At 34.7% G+C, this 19,343-nt stretch overlaps 1 protein-coding gene across 1 annotated transcript in view; it reads left to right on the forward strand.

Moving 5' to 3' along the window:
• LOC118737410 (AF4/FMR2 family member lilli-like) overlaps nt 1–19,343 on the forward strand; it is a gene marked incomplete in the record, with an annotated part of 423,767 nt that overhangs the window by 155,404 nt on the left and 249,020 nt on the right.

Below are 19,343 nucleotides of genomic sequence, written 5' to 3' on the forward strand. Positions count from 1 at the left end.
CCCAGGAGAAGCCATATGGATGGTTAAAAGCTGCACACAAGCATACTTACCCACATATATTTGTAGTAAATGTACGCGACAGGCGTCAATACGCGAAAACGTTAAGGCAACAATCAAACTTCACCTTCAACAACGCACAGCTGTGAATTGGCAGTTGTCGAGAAGTAAAAAAAAAAATAACAAAATACTTGCGCAGAATTCTCTACTTGCCACAATGGAAATTTAAATTTAAACTGTCAAGCAATCGCTCAAACTGAAATTCGCAAGTTGCAAACTTGTCAGCTGAATTTCGTTTGCGGCATTTCAATGCGTCTGCATCGTCGAGTACTACTTACATACATAAAATGCAAAAATGGCAGAGAGAAAAAAGTTTGCAAGGTGTGAAGCGAGCCGTGTGCGAGGGTGAAATGTAGCGAAAATGTTCGCACATGTGTCGTTGTTACCATTGTCAGTCACATTATAGCCTGATATCAGTTGTACACACATAAGTATGTATGTATGTAGTTACCTTAGCTAACATCAGCAACTACATAACTATGCTCTGCATAAATTTGGCAGTACCATGTATATTTCTTTGTATTTACAGTCAGCGTCAAAAATATGCCTACCCTCACGTTTTGACGATTTTATTTATTTATATTTGCCATACAAAATTTTTATCCATTATCTATAATCTATACATTTATATGAAATAAATAGATTATGTAGATAATTTTTGTCTCTCATTGGCTCCCAAAGATTTTAATAATTTTGTTTTTTTAAAGCGAAGCATTTGTGAAAAACAACTGAGTAGCGTACTTGTTTTTTTGTATTCTTGGAGATAAACAAACAACCTTTTTTGGGGTAAAGTTATGTGCTCGCGAAGATTGGTTCTTGCGTTATATGAAACTGCAAAAAATTGATTCTTGTGTGGAAAATATAAATTAATAAAATCATCACAACGTCAGGGTGTTCATGTTTTTGACGCTGACTGTATGTATGTATGTAAAGATTATCTTACTTCGGCCGCGACTCGACCATATATTGTTTGTTAACCGCCTGAGTGACTGACGATGACGATGACGATGACGTTGACGGTAAAGGCAGCGTCGACAATGACGGCTGTTACTACAGCTGCTTGGTTGGCGGTTAAGTGACTATGTATAGTCATTCGCCCTTTGCGCTCCTTACACAATTGCTTCCAGATGCGTAGGTGTGCTTGCCGCTAGCAGTGTACTTAGTTGCTGGTAGCGAGGGCGCTGGCAACAGCAAACAAGCCATACTAAGGAACGCATGTGATTATGTTAATTTCAAAATGATCGCCGTAATTCGCATTCTACGCGCCAGTGAATCTTCACGACCACCAACTCAATTTGAGAATGTTTCCACAACCTCTGTATGTCGTAGCATACAGTGTTTTAGAATGGTTTGGAATGTTGGTTAGAAATCGTTTCAAGCAAACAAATTTTATTTAATACCGTAAACATGATGCACTGGCTAGAGGGTCAAAATTATAATGCGTTATCAAATGCTTTCAGAAATCAGATCCAATCATCTTTTTTCGACCTATGCGGGTCTTCATTGCTTGAAGTATTTTTTCCTAAAACGAATTTCGTGAATCACAGGACTATATTGATAGAGCACGAGGTATGATAGTTAGGGAAATTAAAAACCAAAGCCAATGCTTTTTACCACTCTTCATTTCGACTGGTTGATCGGCATATTAGGAACGTGATCCTTCGTGATCGCCTGTCGGGAGTTAAAAAAGCTTACATCAAGGGTAGGTCGGTCGGGACCGCCCTGCACACAATTATGAGGTCGACTGAGGACGCCTTCATATATAAAGACCTCAAGTGGTATCACAAAGGGCCAACTTCCACTGTCTAAGTGAGCCTCTTTTAAGCCACCTAACCGTAACCCAGTTTAGACTGGGGGTGATCCTCATAGCAGACCTTCTGTACAGCTAGTTAACAGAAAATATTTTTACACATCACCCACATTTTAATAGCTTCCAACCCACTGTACCACGTAATTTTCAACTTATTCGATGACTGTTTACTTAACGTAAACGATGCCGGCTGTGACATGGCAATACTACCAAAGTAAATACGAAAATTGTACAACAAAAACAGCTGCTAATAGCAAGCAACAAGAAAGGCAACGAAACACGAAAAATTCTGTGCGCAATTTTAGGTTCGTACCTCGATGGGTCTACCGATGTGAATAAAAAAAAAATAATAATATTAAAGTACACTTCGCATGCAACATTTTCATGTCGCTTAGTTAGTTTCCTCGATTATAAATTTTTCTTCTCACAACAATCACCTCAACAACACAACGTTCGACTAGCGCTTTATTGCCGGTTTAAAAACACTGGCCGCCGCCAGACTGTTGGTCGATTGCCAGACTCAACAGACAACACACACGCAGCACACCTTTTTACTCTCGAGGCACTCTCGTGTGGGCCTCCATGAGCTTGTTAGCTGTCTTTTGTCTTTATTTTTTGAAGGACTAATTGGACAAACGACTTTACTCTTCTGAGTTAAATGCGCGTAGTTAATGCCGCTGTTGTTGCTGCGGTTGTGGTGGTGCCCTTTGCCACTCGATTCCACGCTCCTCTGCTTGTGTTCTTGAGCAACATTCTCGTAGCATGTTTATTTGAAGCAATTGACCTGATTCAAACATCTTATTTTGCTTTCATTCAGCCACTGCTCGAACATGCAATGCAAATGGGGCATAGTAACGTCTCGATGGCCACAGGTGTATGTGCGTGTTTTTGAAGTGTTCCTTGTCGACTGCGCTGTGGAGTACTAGGTCGCTCTGGTGCTGTGGCGCGTAGCCAAAACTCATTATGCGAACACCCTTGAAAATATGATTTTCCTTGAAATTGAAATGGAAAATTCGAAAGAGAAACTTATACAATTGCTGCCACATTTTTCACGCTAAACGATTCAACTAACTGCCCCTGCCGCAAGTGCTACCTACCGCCTCACACGACAGTTCATTAGCATTGCAAATTTCTGTCTAAATACATAAAGAATTATTTTTATTTTTTTTTTTGCAAAAGCACATGCGAGCTGCGGCATGCTATGCGCGGTGTTTGCCGCACTTTACTCGCCTGCGGCATTCTTGGGAAGTCTACTCAAGCGTGCCACCTTAACACGTTGCATGAAAATAATTTTTGGGCTTGCGGTGGCAGTTTCACATGCCACAGTGCAACATCATGCACATCTTTGGCATAGCCCATTTGCTACTGCCACACATCATTTTCGTCATCTTGCAGCGGGAAGAAATGCGTTGCATGTGCAACAAACTGCATGCCGCTGGCACATGTTTCCCTTTCCAGCGTTGCAAACAAACATTCTAGAAACGCACTTTCATTACTTGCCTTGCAGCTTTTATATTGCTATTGTGTGTGTGTTGCATGCAACACGATTGCACAGAATTTCTGTTAAAAGTGTTGGTTTATGTGAATGTGCAAAATTTTCGTTGCTTGCCTGTCGCCCTTTCTTTGGCTTTTTCGCCAGTTCATTGGTGACGGTAATGGCTTGCGTGTTGCTCTAGTGCGCGCCACACCAGCATCTCGTGGTGGCATGTGTGTTGCATGCATGCCGAATACCTGGTTATTTGCCTGTTTGCCACTTCTCCCGGCAACGCATACTACACACACGAAAGCCTTGTTGGTCCTCAATGCGATTGTCCATTTGACTGCGCGGCAGGTCCACGTCGTTGACTTAGCTTATATGAATCTATTTATTTTATCTGCTTCAGAATACATAGTAGTAGTAGCTCACATACATACATACATATTAATTTGCATGCATACCTACTTACTTATGCACACTCCATATGTACATGCATTCTTGCCACTCTTCGTCCGCCACCTGCTGTTGATTATGATGCAGATTTGCGTTTTGTTGTCTCATTTAACTGCTGAGTCCCTTAATGGCATTTACCACACACACGCAAGTGCATACGCACGCACTCATTCCAGTAAAAAGGCAATACCTGCTGGCCGAAATGCCATACGCAACCGCATACTCGTGGTATGCACATACATATATACATATATACTCCAGCATGTGCGTAGATATCATCTGTAAATGGCTTCTGATTGTTATGCACAGGAGATGATCCATTAGTGCTTTTACACGTTAATTTGGTTTTGCGTTAGCAGCGAAGGGGGGGAGTTTGTTGGTTGTGAGTAGAGTTGGCTGTGAAAAGGGAAATGCAATCAGCAATATTGTAATATTGTTATTTCTATCCAGCTATTAATGATAGCGATGTGCGTGTGCACATACTTAGATATTGAGATACTTACAAACATACGTATATGTTTGTATATATGTATGAGTTTTATAAGGGGAGCTATGATGGATGTGAATGATATGGGATGATTCATGGAGATAATAAGTACTGTCTGGCTTTGCATTTATCAGATTGTTCAATGAAGTTATACATGGATGTATTAATCTTATCACATACATATGTAATGCTGCAGTTATTCACTCTACATATTTGGATTGCAATTTAATTACAGTTAATTTATACTATTTTTGTTTGTATCTGAAGACAAGTGCCCTGCCCATTAGAACAACACTAGATCGATCATCGATGCAACCAAATCACCGCAACATTTAAATTTATTTTCTTAATAGTTTTCTCTGCTATATATTCCTATCAATAAGGTTAGGGATCCAAATTTTATTTTTTTCTCACGTGCCAATGATATGGATTAATATGTATATTCTGTATCATCAGAAGAGTTAGTATTTAAGAATTTACTTAGCAGGCGTCACGAAGTACGCTGGCTATTAGGTGGACTTAAATAAATTAATTTTGAAATATTATTTTTACACATTTCATGAAACTGAATTGTATTAATAAAATTTCTTATTTTATCTTTGCAGGTAATTATGGTTCAAAATATAAAAGGATCTAAAAAACGTGTCGGTGGGTAAGAGGAGAGCATTAATAATAATAAAAAAGTAAGGGCTACCTTTCACGAACACCAGAAATTTTGATGTCAACTGAATACTGAATTTGAAATTAGTTGTTTGCCTGCCAAATAAAAGATATGTATTCACTGCGTGCATATATAGAGCAGTTACATATACATAAATATAAAAATAAAACTCATGCCTTAACAATCCGTGGTATGTAAGATATGCCTTATAAAGACATATATGTATAAATGATTTTAACCAAGTGCTGTATATGATCGACATAGAGAAGTTATATTTAAAAACTTTGTGTGCCTGGTGCCCAGCACAGTGCTTCCGGTTTCTTGCTGCCTAAATTTGCCAAATGGTAAAACAGTCTTTAGCCAGATTGGGTTTCACTAGGGACGAATGGTACCGAGCTCACCTTACTGTAATCCCATATTTTGAATTTTTGGTTGTATGCTGCAGAAACTTACGGATTACAAATACACCAATTAGATGGATTTTAAAGCAGCCGTTCTCAACGTTTTTATGGGACAATATATTGATAGACGTGGCGCGTGCCGCATGCAATGAATTGAGAAGTACGACTTACAGAACAATTCCTTCGAAACACAAAAGTCTTTCTTAAAACAATTGTGAATTCCGACAACTATCTAAAATAAATTGAAAATGAAGCAAAAATAAGTAAAAAAATATTTAAAAATTTAATTTTTCATTTTAATTTTTTTTTTGTTTACAAATCCAAAAAGTGAATTATGACAAAAAATCAAAAAAGAAGCTTATTTTACAATTAAATAAAAAAATATACAAATGCAATTAAAAAAACAAAATTAAAAAAATAATTTAAATATGTAGACCAAAAAATCAGGTGTGAAAAAAATAAAATAAGGTCCCTAAAATTAAATTAAATAAAAGAAATATATAACAATAATATATAGGTATTATAAGAAAATTAAATTAACAAAAGAACAACGAATTAATAAGAAATAATAATTATTATTTTTAAACAATAAATTCAAATAATGAAAAGAAAATTAAACCAAAAAAGAAAAAAAAAGTTTAATTAAAAAGATAAAAAATTAAATAAGTTCCAAAAATTTAAAGTCAATTAAAAAAAAATGGTTTTTAAAACAATAAGATTTAGAAATGCAAAATGTAAAATAATTTTTTTATATCTTTTATCTGTCAATTTCAATTTTATAAGAAAGAAAAAAAAAATTAAATAAGTTTTTAGAAATTAAATATAAGTAAAATATCTATATATATTTTTTTTAATAATATCTAAAAATAAAATTACTTAAATGAAAGAAGGGAACAGTAAATTAAGAAAGAAAAAATACATAAAATAAGTTTCTAAAAATTAAATGAAACAAAATAATTTTTATCTTACTTATTAAAAATATATTATTTTTAAAACCATAACATCTAAAACTGAAAAGAAAATTGAATTTAGAAACCATTCATAGTTTCAGTTCATAAGTTTCTAAAAATTAAATGAAATTATATAATATATATTTTTCTTTTTAAAATAAAATCTAAAAATTTAAATAAAAATAAAAAAAACGTAAGGTAAAAAAAGGAAAGAAAGTTAAATTAGGAAAAAGATACATAACATAAAAGCATGTTCACACTATCGTAATTTACTGGTAATTTGTAATTTATAAGCAAATAATGTTTAAATCAAGTAATTTCGCTCTGTAAAATCTGTCAATAAATTAAATAGAAATTAAATAATTTATTACATAGTATAAAGGAAAGTCGAGATCCTTTGTACGCGGTAAACTCGAAAACTACTGAACGGATTTTGACGAGATTTTCTCTAATATACTCTGTATCGACAGGAGAGTGACCCTTTTTGCCTAGAATTTTAATAGGGTTGCCACCTGTCTAAAAAACTATAAGATCCGCACTGTTCGTTGGATTGCAAAAGATGAGGTGTCGAATGAAATGGATTAGCCTCCAGAAAAGCACTACTGTTTTTTTTGAATTTCTTTATTCAATCATCATCAGGCATCAGTTCTGCACCGTCACTATCAAACGAAAAGACTTAGCCTCTACATGTGCAATAATGTATTATTTTTCTGAGTAGGGTTGCCACCTATTGAAAATTTAAAAGATTTTAGTCGTTCGTTGGATTGCAAAATCAGATACCAAATGAAAAGGCCTGGCTCATTTTTTGAATAGGGTTGCCACCTATTTAAAAATTACTATCTTCTATACATAGTATAAAGGAAAGTAGGGATATTTTGACCACCCTAATCTCAAAAACTACTGAACAGATTTATACGAGATTTTCTAAGTATAATCTGTATCGATAGGAATGTTATCTTTAGTACTTTAAATTCCTATACGGTTGCCACCTGCGCAGGCATTTTCTTACTTGGCCATTGTGACTATTGGCCCGACGCGAGCTAAATGATATACAGGTGCTTTCTCTCAAACCAGATTTTCACCACGAGTGGTGAATGAGAGAGCGTTTTTTCTAAGACCTTTGAGCTAGACTAAATAAAGTTTTTCGAACTATCTTGCCATCTGTCTTTGACTCTACAATCAGCCTTTGGCTGTTACAACCGGAAATGTATCGGCCAACGCACGTCAGATGAAATTTTCGCACGTTAAAACTGTAGGAAAATATTTAATAAAATTTCTTACAAAAATGGTGTACAAACCATGTATTTATGTAAGTGAGTGGCATGTAGCTGCCACAAATAAATACATAATGTATAAAATGCCAAATGTAAAATACGAGACGATTACTTTTATCGCTGAGGGAAAAACCAAATTGGATATGACTTGTGTCGCATGACAGATAAATGTACATACATACATATGTATTGAATTGAATGTATCCAAATATATATGAATCTATGCACATTTTCGCCGACGGAACTTCATACTTTGACAAAAATAAAAATTTAAAAAGCTTGTTGCACACATGTTTGCAATAAAGTGCTACAAAATGCATATTTGCACTTAGATGCATATACATATATGCACGTACTATTTAGATACGAATACAAAACACAAACAATTGTGTGACAAGCGCAATAAAGTGGCATTCATGCGCACATAACCATAAACGAATGCACATTTCCTTTTGTACAACTGCGCTATGCTATGGCTAGTCTATTATTGTAAATTCACACTGAATATCGCATGAGCACATAAATTTGGCATGCCATAAATCAAATGGCAAAGAAAACTCGATTATTTTTCCTCAAGCGGAATAAAAGGAAAATCGCAGGAAAAAGAGAAACAAAATGAAAATAAATAAAAGCAAAAGTCAAGCTGAATGTAACGAAGCGGAGTATGCGCCTGGCAGGCACTCAACACACTGCCAACTAAACGTTTTAGTACATAGAAATACATAAATTCATATATACATAACTACGTATGTATGTATGCATTTGTTTGTTTAAAAAATATGATCCAGCTGGCAACACGATTATACATGCATATGCACAGTGACGAACAAAAGTATTGGCACAGTAAATTTTACACAATACACGCAAAAATTTATTTTCGATAATCCTCTATGAAAATGTAGTTTATTCTACACCATAAAAAAATTAAATCTCTAAACTTTGTGCAAAACTCAGAAAAATTCAATAAAATTATACAAATTTTTTTTTTTTATATATATTTTTATAAAAAATTAATTAGAATTAAGAACTTTGCATATATTAGAAAAAATATTTTTGTTCATAAACCCGCGGCAAAAATTATTGGCACAGATAATTTTTTACAAGTACGCAACAATTTTTATTTTAATCTTTTTCCGAGAACTTTTTATAAAAATATGGTTCATACTACAAAAAAGCATAAAAACATAATATCTAAAACTTGTGCAAAATCAAGGAAAATTCAATAAATTTTCATGCAAGTTTTCGACTTGCTTTTTTTAGCCCTTTAAATTGTATAATAAATGCAAGTTTGAAGTTGCTAAAAAGTTGCTTTGATTTTGGAGATTTTTTTTTTGTTGTAGGTGTTTCGCCTTTTTGTTCTATACAAAATATTTTCGAAGTTTCCAAAAATTAACGTTAGTCCTGGCTACTTCAAACTTGCACTTTATTAAACTAAAATTTCATGGGCTACAAATTGCATACAGAAAAACAAAATTAAAAAAGTCTGATTAAAAAGTTGAAAATTTGCCTGAAAATTTATTAAATTTTCTTGAGTTTTGCATTAAGTTTATAAATTATATTTTTAGGTTTTTTGTTGTACTATTAACCATATTTTTATAAAAAATTAGCGAATAAAAATGCATCAATTTTCTTTGCATATCATATTGTGATAAATTCTCTGTGCCAATATTTGTTGCCGTAAGTGTATGTATATTTGCGTATAGCAAATCGCACTTTCCGCCAGCAATTCACGGGAGGAGAATTTAGTTGCAAAAGCATTGCATTCAAATCCATTTTAGTGCAAAAGTGTTGAAGAGAAAAGCACAACGGCTGCCACTATATACCATGAACAACAACAAACCAAAGCAAACAAATATAAACGGCGCTGTGTCGCATGCAACAAGTCATTAGGCTTGCTTTTGCAGCAACCGCAATTGGCAGTGGGACGGGGTTGGCATTGGCGCAGCCTCCACAGCTGAAACGCATGAATGTGGCAATGTGGTAAAGAGCGTCACCAATGTAAAGCCACTTGACAACGGTGGCAATATAGCATGGCATGGCATGGTATGGCAATCAGTAGTGTACAATAATTTGACTGACTGAAAGCAGTGTCAATTGCCTTGACTGCGGCCTTTAGCATCCGGAATTTTATTTTTATTTACATACCCTTCAAGTAAAGGCCTAGTATAAGAGCAAAACAAGTTATTTTCCTATAAGTAACTACAAGCCTATTTTAATTTTAAAACTTTGTTGGATTTTTATTGAGGAGATGTTTCTTTTAACAGGCAAAATATTCAGACTCAAGCCTCTTTGAGCCTTAGGCAGTAGGAATATTTACATTCACTTCGCACCCCCTAAAACTCTGATGAAATTTTACTTTCTTAGGTTTGACAGAAGTTGTGTGAAATTTAGCGGGCACAATATATTCATAGAGAGGTAACAGTACACTCCTATCATCTAACTCAGAGGTAGGCAAAGTGGCGCCGAATTGGTCGTGAGTTCATAATTCCAATGGCTTGCTAATTCGCTCTCAGTCATTCCAACTGATCTGAAATTTGTGGAGATTTAGCGGAGAATGTTCCTGCGAACAAACTTCGTAAACAAGAGATATAAAATCGACATCGATTTCTCGTTAGGACCAAATACAAAAGCTGTTTGCGGAGAAAAAAAAGAGTATACCATAAATGAATGGATGCATCAGTATATTGTCGTCTGATACCCCAGAGTACCTTTGGTTCCTGAATACTATGCTTTACCTCTTGTCTCGAAAGTTGTCATGGATACCCAGTAAACTCTTGTACGCAGTATGCTCGGCATGCTTACTTAGTTTTCTTGTCCGCATCGCGCTTACTTTAATAGTTTTTTGATAGTTGCCATGAGTGCAATGGTCCGGTAATCTACTGCCTGGCTGACGTTCAGTTCCCGCCAGTAAATTCCGACACCCACATCCGTTGCCATTTTAGAGCCGTCCGTGAAAATGTTTGCCGTGCTGCCAGTGCTTCCCGCCCCGAATAGAGCTGTTCTCAAAGGTTTTGATATGGAATTCCCCTATGGCCGTCAATCTACCTGCGGATTTAGCAGCACTGTTTTCCACAAATAGGTAAATGGGCGGTAAACTGAGGATCCTTTCAAGAGCAGCCGTTGGAGTGGACCTCAGCGCTCCCGCGATGGCAGCAATTAAACTGAAGGCACAAATTGTGTCATAAATTTGAAAGGTAGATAGTTTAGTCATTAGTTTATGACGATAGATATAGTTGCGACCATTTCAGCACAAAGGGGTATGAACTCTCTTAGACCGCTTTCTAATCTAAGCCTTATTAGAGGCTCAATTTACTAAATAAATTGTAAAGTTGGTGGAACGTCCTTCGAAAAACCTTTTAGATTTTCTAGAAATAATTAAATACCATTAAAGGTATACCACCTTTTGAACAGCTTCACTTTCTTATTTCTTTGCAAATTTTATAAATTCCTTTTGCCACATCTATTATGATTACACTCAACTTAATTCACAGTAGGTATAGAAAAATAAAAGGCAAATGAATATTTACTTATATGTACATGCATAGGTAACATGCATATCTAAGTGCAGAGGAGTGCTGACGACGATGATGACAAAGCAATGGAAAGGCCAAGAGATGAATAAAAGTGGCAAGCCCAAGGAATTTCTATAAATAACAAAAAGAGCAAAATTCGAATGGTGCAGATGCAAATAACAACATAGAACATTTCCACATGCATACATACGTACATATGTACATTCATACATACGTACATAGTCGAGAAGCACCCAAGTAACACAGCATTCTGGTAGTCGAACAATGTGGCAACGAAGAGATAAGGCAATAGAACGTAACACTCCAACCGCAGTGAAATGCATTTAACCAAGCTAAGAAGTGAAATACTCAAATTTGAAGCGCTGCATAAAGTAAGCAGTTCGATAAAAGTTGGAAGAGGCTAAGCTGAGTCAGTAGACTATATCGAAAGGTGGATATAACCTGGTGTCTATGGTGTGTAGCACTGTGGTTGCGATGAAGCTGAGCAGCACAATGATTGCCAAATTTATGTATGTATGTACATACATATTTTCCTATGTACCTATGTATGTATGTAATAATATTTGAAGGCATGGATTAGATTTAGAAATACCTGTTGTTAATGCTTTAATTAAGGAGCGTACATATACATTTTCCAGTATATGCTCCGCTCATTCAACTTTTGTCCGATTAAGTTGAAAATTTGCGTTGATTTTTCAGATTTGTTTTTGTCGAGGGCGTTGCGCATTCTCTTCCATATAAAAATAGATTTTGTGCATGCCTTATATGGAAGAAAATCCTCAACATCATCGGCAAAAAAAAAATCTAAAAAGCAACGGGGCAAGGGCTTGAAAACTTGCACTTTATTTTACCAAAATGAATGAGCTATAAAACTACGCACTAAAGGCTCAGTTAATCTAGACTTAACTTAACTTACGTAGGAAATCGTCAAAGACTACTCAACACGTCAACTTAGCCAGAAGCGAAAGTATATTGTTTTTATATTTTCCTTTTCAGATCATTGTCGATTGGCCGCCTAGAAGCCACATCAAAAAACTCCTTAACAAAAGTATATTGGGTTGGCCGATATATTCGGTTACGTTACGAAAATTAGGTCTGTTCTAACTGAACCTTTACTCGAAGATTTTCTAAAAATTCTAGATAAAAAGTTGTAAATTTTGATAACATTTTTTGAATTTTGAAAATTTGGTTTAACTTTGTATAAGCCTTGAAACTTTTACTTATGTGGTTTCTAGGTCGAACTATATTTTAAATTAAAATTAGTAAATATAAAAAATAACCCTGAGTTTCAAACAATATCATTTGGAATTTTGGTGCTATTGGTTTGACCGCAGCTCTGTGTACAGTGGGGAACAAAATTTTACATACAGAGAATTTTTCGCAATGAGTGGAAAAAAATTATAAAACCAAAACTTTTAAAGTTTGTGCACAACTCAGAAAAATTCAAAATTCAATAAATTTGCCTACAAACTTGTAAGTTTCTAATTATTTTTTCTACAAAGCTTTCGTAAGTAAGCAGTTTTGTAGCCCATTGCATTTTAGGTCGTATAATAGACTCCAAAAGTATGTTTACATATAAATATAATCTCAACCAACGCTCGTTTTTTAATCACCCCGTTTACACAGGAATTTCTCAGATTATTAGCTGTCAAATATTGTTGTGCTTGTTATTATCGCATCTCAAGGGAAAGTTAAGTTCGTTCTTTGTGCCACCGTGATCACTTCTTTCTGCTATATTAAGCAATTTAAATATATTTTAACTTAATATTTGTTTAAAAATACATTTTGCTTGCTAGCGTCCATTTTTGTTTACTTTTTCATTTGGTACTTCTTCTTCGCAAAAATAATCCATAAAACAAGGTTGGAAACCGAAAAGTTATCGGTTTAAACCGAGATTATTTTATAATTACAGTTCAACGAGGTACGAATTTTGTATGGCTAATCTCTTCTTCGTAATACCGGTTACGGAGTTAAGCTCGAAAATGTTCAAGTTCTTAAAAAATCGCGAAGAAAAATATTATTTTTACTTTTACTAATTTTTAGGACATTTTTAATTTTTTGCTGTTTTGTTTATTTTTTTTTTCTAAATTTAAATTTTAATCTTTTTCAGTTTAATTTCCTTTTAGTTTTTAGATTATATGGTTTTAAAAAGAAAAATATTTATTTTTTCATTTCATTTGATTCCTGGAAAAATATTTTATCTAATTTTATCTTAATTTTCTTCTTTCTTAAATTTAATTTTGTTTTACAAAGAAATTTTCTTTTTATTTCATTTACTGTTTAGAAAATATTATACTTCTGTTAGTTTTTTTTCTTTTTTAAATTTAATTTTCTTTAAACTCAAGAATTTTTATTGAGCTTGAGGCCGTTTTTTATTTGTTATAAAGCCATAAAATAACAAAAAAAAAATGAATTTTCTTTCAACTTTTGTTTTTGTATGAAAGTCCAAGCCTAAGCCCCAAATTCACATTTAAAAATTTCTACAGTTTGAAACGAACTAGCCAAGCATTCGAATGCCTACATTAAAATCTCGTGCTGGTCAGCTGGGTAAATATTATTATTAGTTGTCGGCGATTGACATTAGAAAAACCAACAAAATTTGTCTCACTAACAAGTCCGTCAACAATAGTTGCAGAATTGCTCCCATTTTAAATCTTAAACATGTTTGCTTTTCACATTCTACTACAACACGTATTTCTATAAATTTGCAGAGTATATAAAATGCTTTAGTTGGACCTACTTGTAAATACATACATATGTATGTACATATATTCCTGTATGTAGTAAGTGCTCATATCACTACGCCCATTTGTTGGCTGCCACTTCGTTTCGTTTTAAGTGAGTGTGATAAATTTCTCATAAATTTCATAAATGTCTATGTTTACCTGCACTCAAGCATCTCTGGTGAAATTTCTAATACTTTTCACACATATCTGCACTTTGGCCGTGTGTGTGTGTGTGTGTGTGTGTACATGCATTTGTGTGCTTTTTTATTTAGTTTGCATATCCTATTGAGTTCACATGCTGTTGCAAAGTTTCGAGTAGCCAAGCAATGTCGTTGTCATGTAAAAACTTTAAAACATTTTACATATGAAAGTTATGCATTTGAATAATGTTGCACACTTTCATTAAACTAAGCCTGTACGCAGATTTTTGTGCAACCAATGGAGGATACATAGAATGTTGTGTAACTTTTTCGATTTATGAAAGTTGCCGTCTGTAAACTCTCAATTCAAAGCTGGCGAAAGAACAAATTAGTACGGAAGCATTCTTAAATTGGAAAATATGTAAACACTTATCTATACATATAAATGAAAGGGATCGTACACATGAATATAAACAGTTATATATACATATGAGTATGAGCATTTTTTCAGTCTTGTTTTAAAATAACGTTCGCACAATCCCATGCTTATATTTTCTAACAAGTCTCTGTTTTTTTCTCCAAACTCGCTTAAATCAAATAACTTCTCGGCAGCGTTACGCTGGGTACAATAAATGTGACCCCATTGCTATCGAATAACCATGTGTAGAGAAACGCTCTCTGAGAGAAGGGGAGTACATAGGAGTGAAAGTTCAGTGGCTAAGTTGCTGGTTGTTGTTGTTGTTGTGATTGAAACTTTTCCATGTCGAGCTTTTCCTGTGTTGTTGGGCCAGTGACGATCAGAAAGAGCTTTAACTCTGTGCGGATGTGTTTTAAACGGAAAGAAAGCTTTAAAAAGCTCCCCGCGTAACATGTTTTGGCTGTAACTATGTTAACTGCACATTTTTTTTTTACTACGCTACAGAGATAGTGCGAAAACAAATGACTGTCAATTAATCCACAAGAACTGCTATTGTATCATTTACTTAGGGGAGAAATTTATACATTACGGAACTCCTGGAAACCAGCGGGCTATGCTACGGAACTCTTGAATGGGCTAGAAATGCTACACATTGAATTGAATGTGCAGGATAGCTAAGCCTACAGAGGCTTCAAAACACTACTTAATTTGTGCAGAGAAGACCACCGAACTAGCACCGCGAATTGTAAAGCACACTGTCGTTTTTTTTAAGCTGGATGGAATAAACGCTCCAGAACATATTCTCTGCGAATTTTTCGATCTCACAAGTTGCAGACTAAAGTTCTGAACACATTGAAAACGACGAGCTACGGGCTACAGCTTCCAATTTGTTATCTTTATTATCTAAACGCTTTGTCGATGGCTACATGAATTTTATGAACGCGCCAGCGACATCATGAATTTGTATGAGTTTGACATAAAAGAAGAGGAAGAACCTTATCTGTCGCTGGAAAAATAGAAATAGATCTAAGCTGGCCACAACCACAGTCGTCGCGTAGCTCGGTCGTCGCCAAAATAATTATCTACATAAGAATACGTGTTAAAATAATTTGACAGCTGTGGTCCGTAGCTCGTCGTTTTCATTGTGTTCGGGCTATCACTCGCTGACCTATGTAAGATTTAATGCAACTGAAATTTAGCTTAAATCCGTTGGAAGTGCTAGGTTAAGTCGAAATGGCTAGCTAGAGTAATCGAGTATCGAGGGCTTGTATTCAATACTCCCTATCTGCACTTTTCACAAAAATGAGATTCTGATATAAAAATCCACCTAAGACCTAACTGTCATCGGTGATATTAATACTCACTCTCCTTGTCGCTTGATGCTTGACAGAAGAATTTACAGATGGTCCCAGATCGGTTCTAACATCACAAAGTGCTTTTTGTGAAAATTGCAGATAGAGGGTATTGCATAGGGCGTTGTTCAATCAAATTCTGTAGTAGAGCGTTGTTGAAACTGGGCGTTTTCTAACTGTCTTCCGAGATAGGTCGATCTTTTACTCAGGTATCGATATAATCCGATTGATCTTAGGCAACGGGTAATCCGCACTCCAAATTATTGAAAACAGTTATAGTCAGCCCAGCCCATGTACTTCAAAAAACAATATTTCCCAGACCATTACCAAGGCATTCATTTTCAAATCTTATGGCCTAATTATTTGTTAAAGGCACAAATGTTCCAGCAGCTGCAATTGTATATTGGTTTTAATTGCCTGTCTAGCTTTATACATTTTTCATCGCATTACATTCATTAAAAGAATTGTGCAATCATTTAACATACTTCTGCCTTTGATGATATTAACCGTTACTTTCTGCTGATGATAATTTATTCAACGATAATTAAGTTCATGTTGTCATTACTTGTTAGATGTTGCGGAAAAATCGATATGCCCGTAAACACTTCCAAAAGATTGCTTTCCGTGTAGTATTCTACATAGATGTTGCTGGCAACACTTTAGTTGTTTTTGCAGCTATCATTAAACGTAGTCGTTTAAATGTTTTTCATATTTGTTGCTGATTTTATTGTTGTTTTCACTGGCATTGCAGTGCTTAAGCGCTTTTACTGTTGCATTCATTTCAAGTACTTACGTGCATATATTTATGTACACTTGTTAAAGTGCACAAGTATGCGTATGTATTTCTGTACTAAATGCAATATTTTTAGCAAATACGAATGTATGCATACATGCATATGTACATATGAATACTTGTATCTATACATAAATACTGATGGATGTGTATATGTAAGTATATAAGCGCTTATTTCTTTGTTATACACAGAATTTACAATTTCCATGGCCCTCAGGTTTATATAACCTCTGGAGAATGTGGGTGTTGCTGCCAGCTGCAGATTAAGTTGATGCAGCCTGCAGATGCTGTAAAGGTGAAATTACCGTTGTGAAACTTATACACTATGCGCACAAGCATCGGCATACGTATGGATGTGGGTTGCTGAATCGGTTGTGAAAATTTCCTACGATATAAAGGAGAACGATTGGAGTAGGCGAACTCTTACAAAAAAGGCGGCTGAGGAGTATAACGAAAAAGGAAGCTGATAATATGTACTCGTAATAATAAAGATACATATAAAGAAATAATATACAAAAATAAAAAGATGGATAATGAAATAAGAGACAGATTGAAGAATAGAGAAATGAGCAAGATTGAGATAAAGGTAGAATAAATATTGAAATCGAGATACAGATAAGCATAAAAATAAAGATATAGACAAGGTTAAGAAAAAAAGATAAAGAATAATAAAAATGAAAGTGAATACATATAAAGAGATAAGATAAATTTAATGATAAAGGTAAAAAAAAACCTAAATATAAAGATAAAGACGAAATAAATAAAAAGATAAACACGAACACAAAAACAAAGACAAAGGTTGACACTAAGGGTGCGTTCACACAGAAAGCCGAGCGGCGTCAAGCGCAGCATGGCATAGCGAAGGAAAGCTCTAGGTGTTCACACTGAACGAAGCGGTGCGGAGATGTTTGTATGTATACGGCCGGTAAAGATATCACAAAAGTTAGCTTATTAGGGTATGTTTACACAGGAAGCGGCGCAGATCCCGGCGGAGCTGTTCCGATCTTTCAAATTGCTGCAAGCTCTTTCAGAAGCGTTTTTGAACTGAGAGCAGAGCAGTTTTTTATTTTTAATTTCCTAATACCATGTCCCCACCGGAGCTAACCACGTAGTTATGGCTACTGAGTTGGTTATCCCGATAACCCACTTGATTTAGCGTAGTTTCGCCATATAAAAATGACAGCACTTAACCATTTTACTGAGATGGTTAAAAGCTAACCAACTCGAAACCACGTCGAGAGTCTGATACAACCCTGTGTTTTCCCGCCATCTGTGGGTCATTAGCGTTAAAATGTAAAGAACTCGTTCCCTACTAGTGTTTGGACTCAGCTAAAATCAGATTAGATTTACTCCGGTTTTTAAAAAAATTTGAAATCAAGTCCGCTACTCCGCTTGACTTCAAATCTATTCCGTTTTTTCATTCATGTTATGCCCCTCTTGGGGCCGTTTTTTGAATGTTCACCACCGGTTTCAGTATAAAAATTGAAAGTTAGCCAAATCTCACTGTTAAAAAGTAACTTTTTCATAGCAACGCGCCAATAAAGTAACTTCGTTATTTTTTGATGTATGGCTGTACAAATTGGCGGATGCAGAACTTTACTTAAGTTGTTAAAAAATATATGTAAAATGAAATTTATATAAAGTAGAAAAGGTTTGCTTTTTTAAAAATTAAGTGTTAGATACGTTCTACTATATAGAAAATGCTAAAAATTACCTAAATTGTAACATATCCTTACATTGCCTCGCGTACTTATTTTGCATGAATAGAAAATATTTTAGTCAAACAATTAATGTCAGAAACAAAAATTCAATCTAGTACGGAAATTTTGTTTTTGCTCCGATTTTTGCAGGAATTTAGTCCTGAATCGATTTTTGGAAGTCCGAACACTGTTCTTTACATTTGTTGTTTTATAAACCTTAAACCGCAGTGTGGACAGCAATAGTTAGTGAGGTGGTTAAGTTCGAGTTGAGATGGTTAACTTTTTGGTGGGGACATGGTATAATTAATTTTTCAATTAAAAAAATATAGTTTATAAAACTAAAAACTCGCTTTTATAATTTCCATTCGTACTGTCATCAGGGGTATGTAACTTGATAAAGGAAATCGGTACATCTTTTAATCGCATCAATATTACATAGTTACATCCCACCCAGTGATCGGACTTTAAAAAAAAAAATTCTGTGTGGTAGAATCTGGGAAAAAATGTGGTAGATTTAAAAAAAAATATATAGTAGATCTCTGGGTTTGGATCAAACTTTGTACAAGAATTGAAAAAATTCTGCAAGGTTTCACCTAAATGGCAAACTTTTTGGTATAATAAAGTGCAAGATTGAAGATGCTAAAAATTGCGTTGAGTTTTGGCAATTTTTTTCCTTGACAGTGTAAAGCAATTCCCTCCATATTAAGATATTTTTCGAACATATTTTAAGAGATTTCTACAACCTTGCGGAGTGCTGCCAGCTTTTCTTTTTATCACATCACGAAGTAGCGAACAAAGGTGGCACGCTCCAGAAACAGCTAACTGGGATTTGTCGATTTTGACAAGTCTCAAGTAAAAATAAAAAACGCCTCAGAAACCTAAGATGCACTTCAATTTGCAAATACTTTTACAAAAATCGCCATTTTTTAACATTTTCGCTATTAATTCTTTTTATAAATCATATATTTTGCAAATTTAACACAATAAAACCACGTTTCCTGTCGTAAAATTGTTTAACGCGAATATGTGGTAGATTTCAGACCTTGAGTGGTAGATGTGGTAGATGCTGAAAAGTGACAAATCTACCACAATGTGGTAGAAGTCCGATCAC

This window comes from Rhagoletis pomonella, unplaced genomic scaffold, assembly GCF_013731165.1.
Source record: "Rhagoletis pomonella isolate Grant_MI unplaced genomic scaffold, Rhpom_1.0 Rhpom_scaffold_00004, whole genome shotgun sequence".
NCBI classification, from domain to species: Eukaryota; Metazoa; Arthropoda; class Insecta; order Diptera; family Tephritidae; genus Rhagoletis; species Rhagoletis pomonella.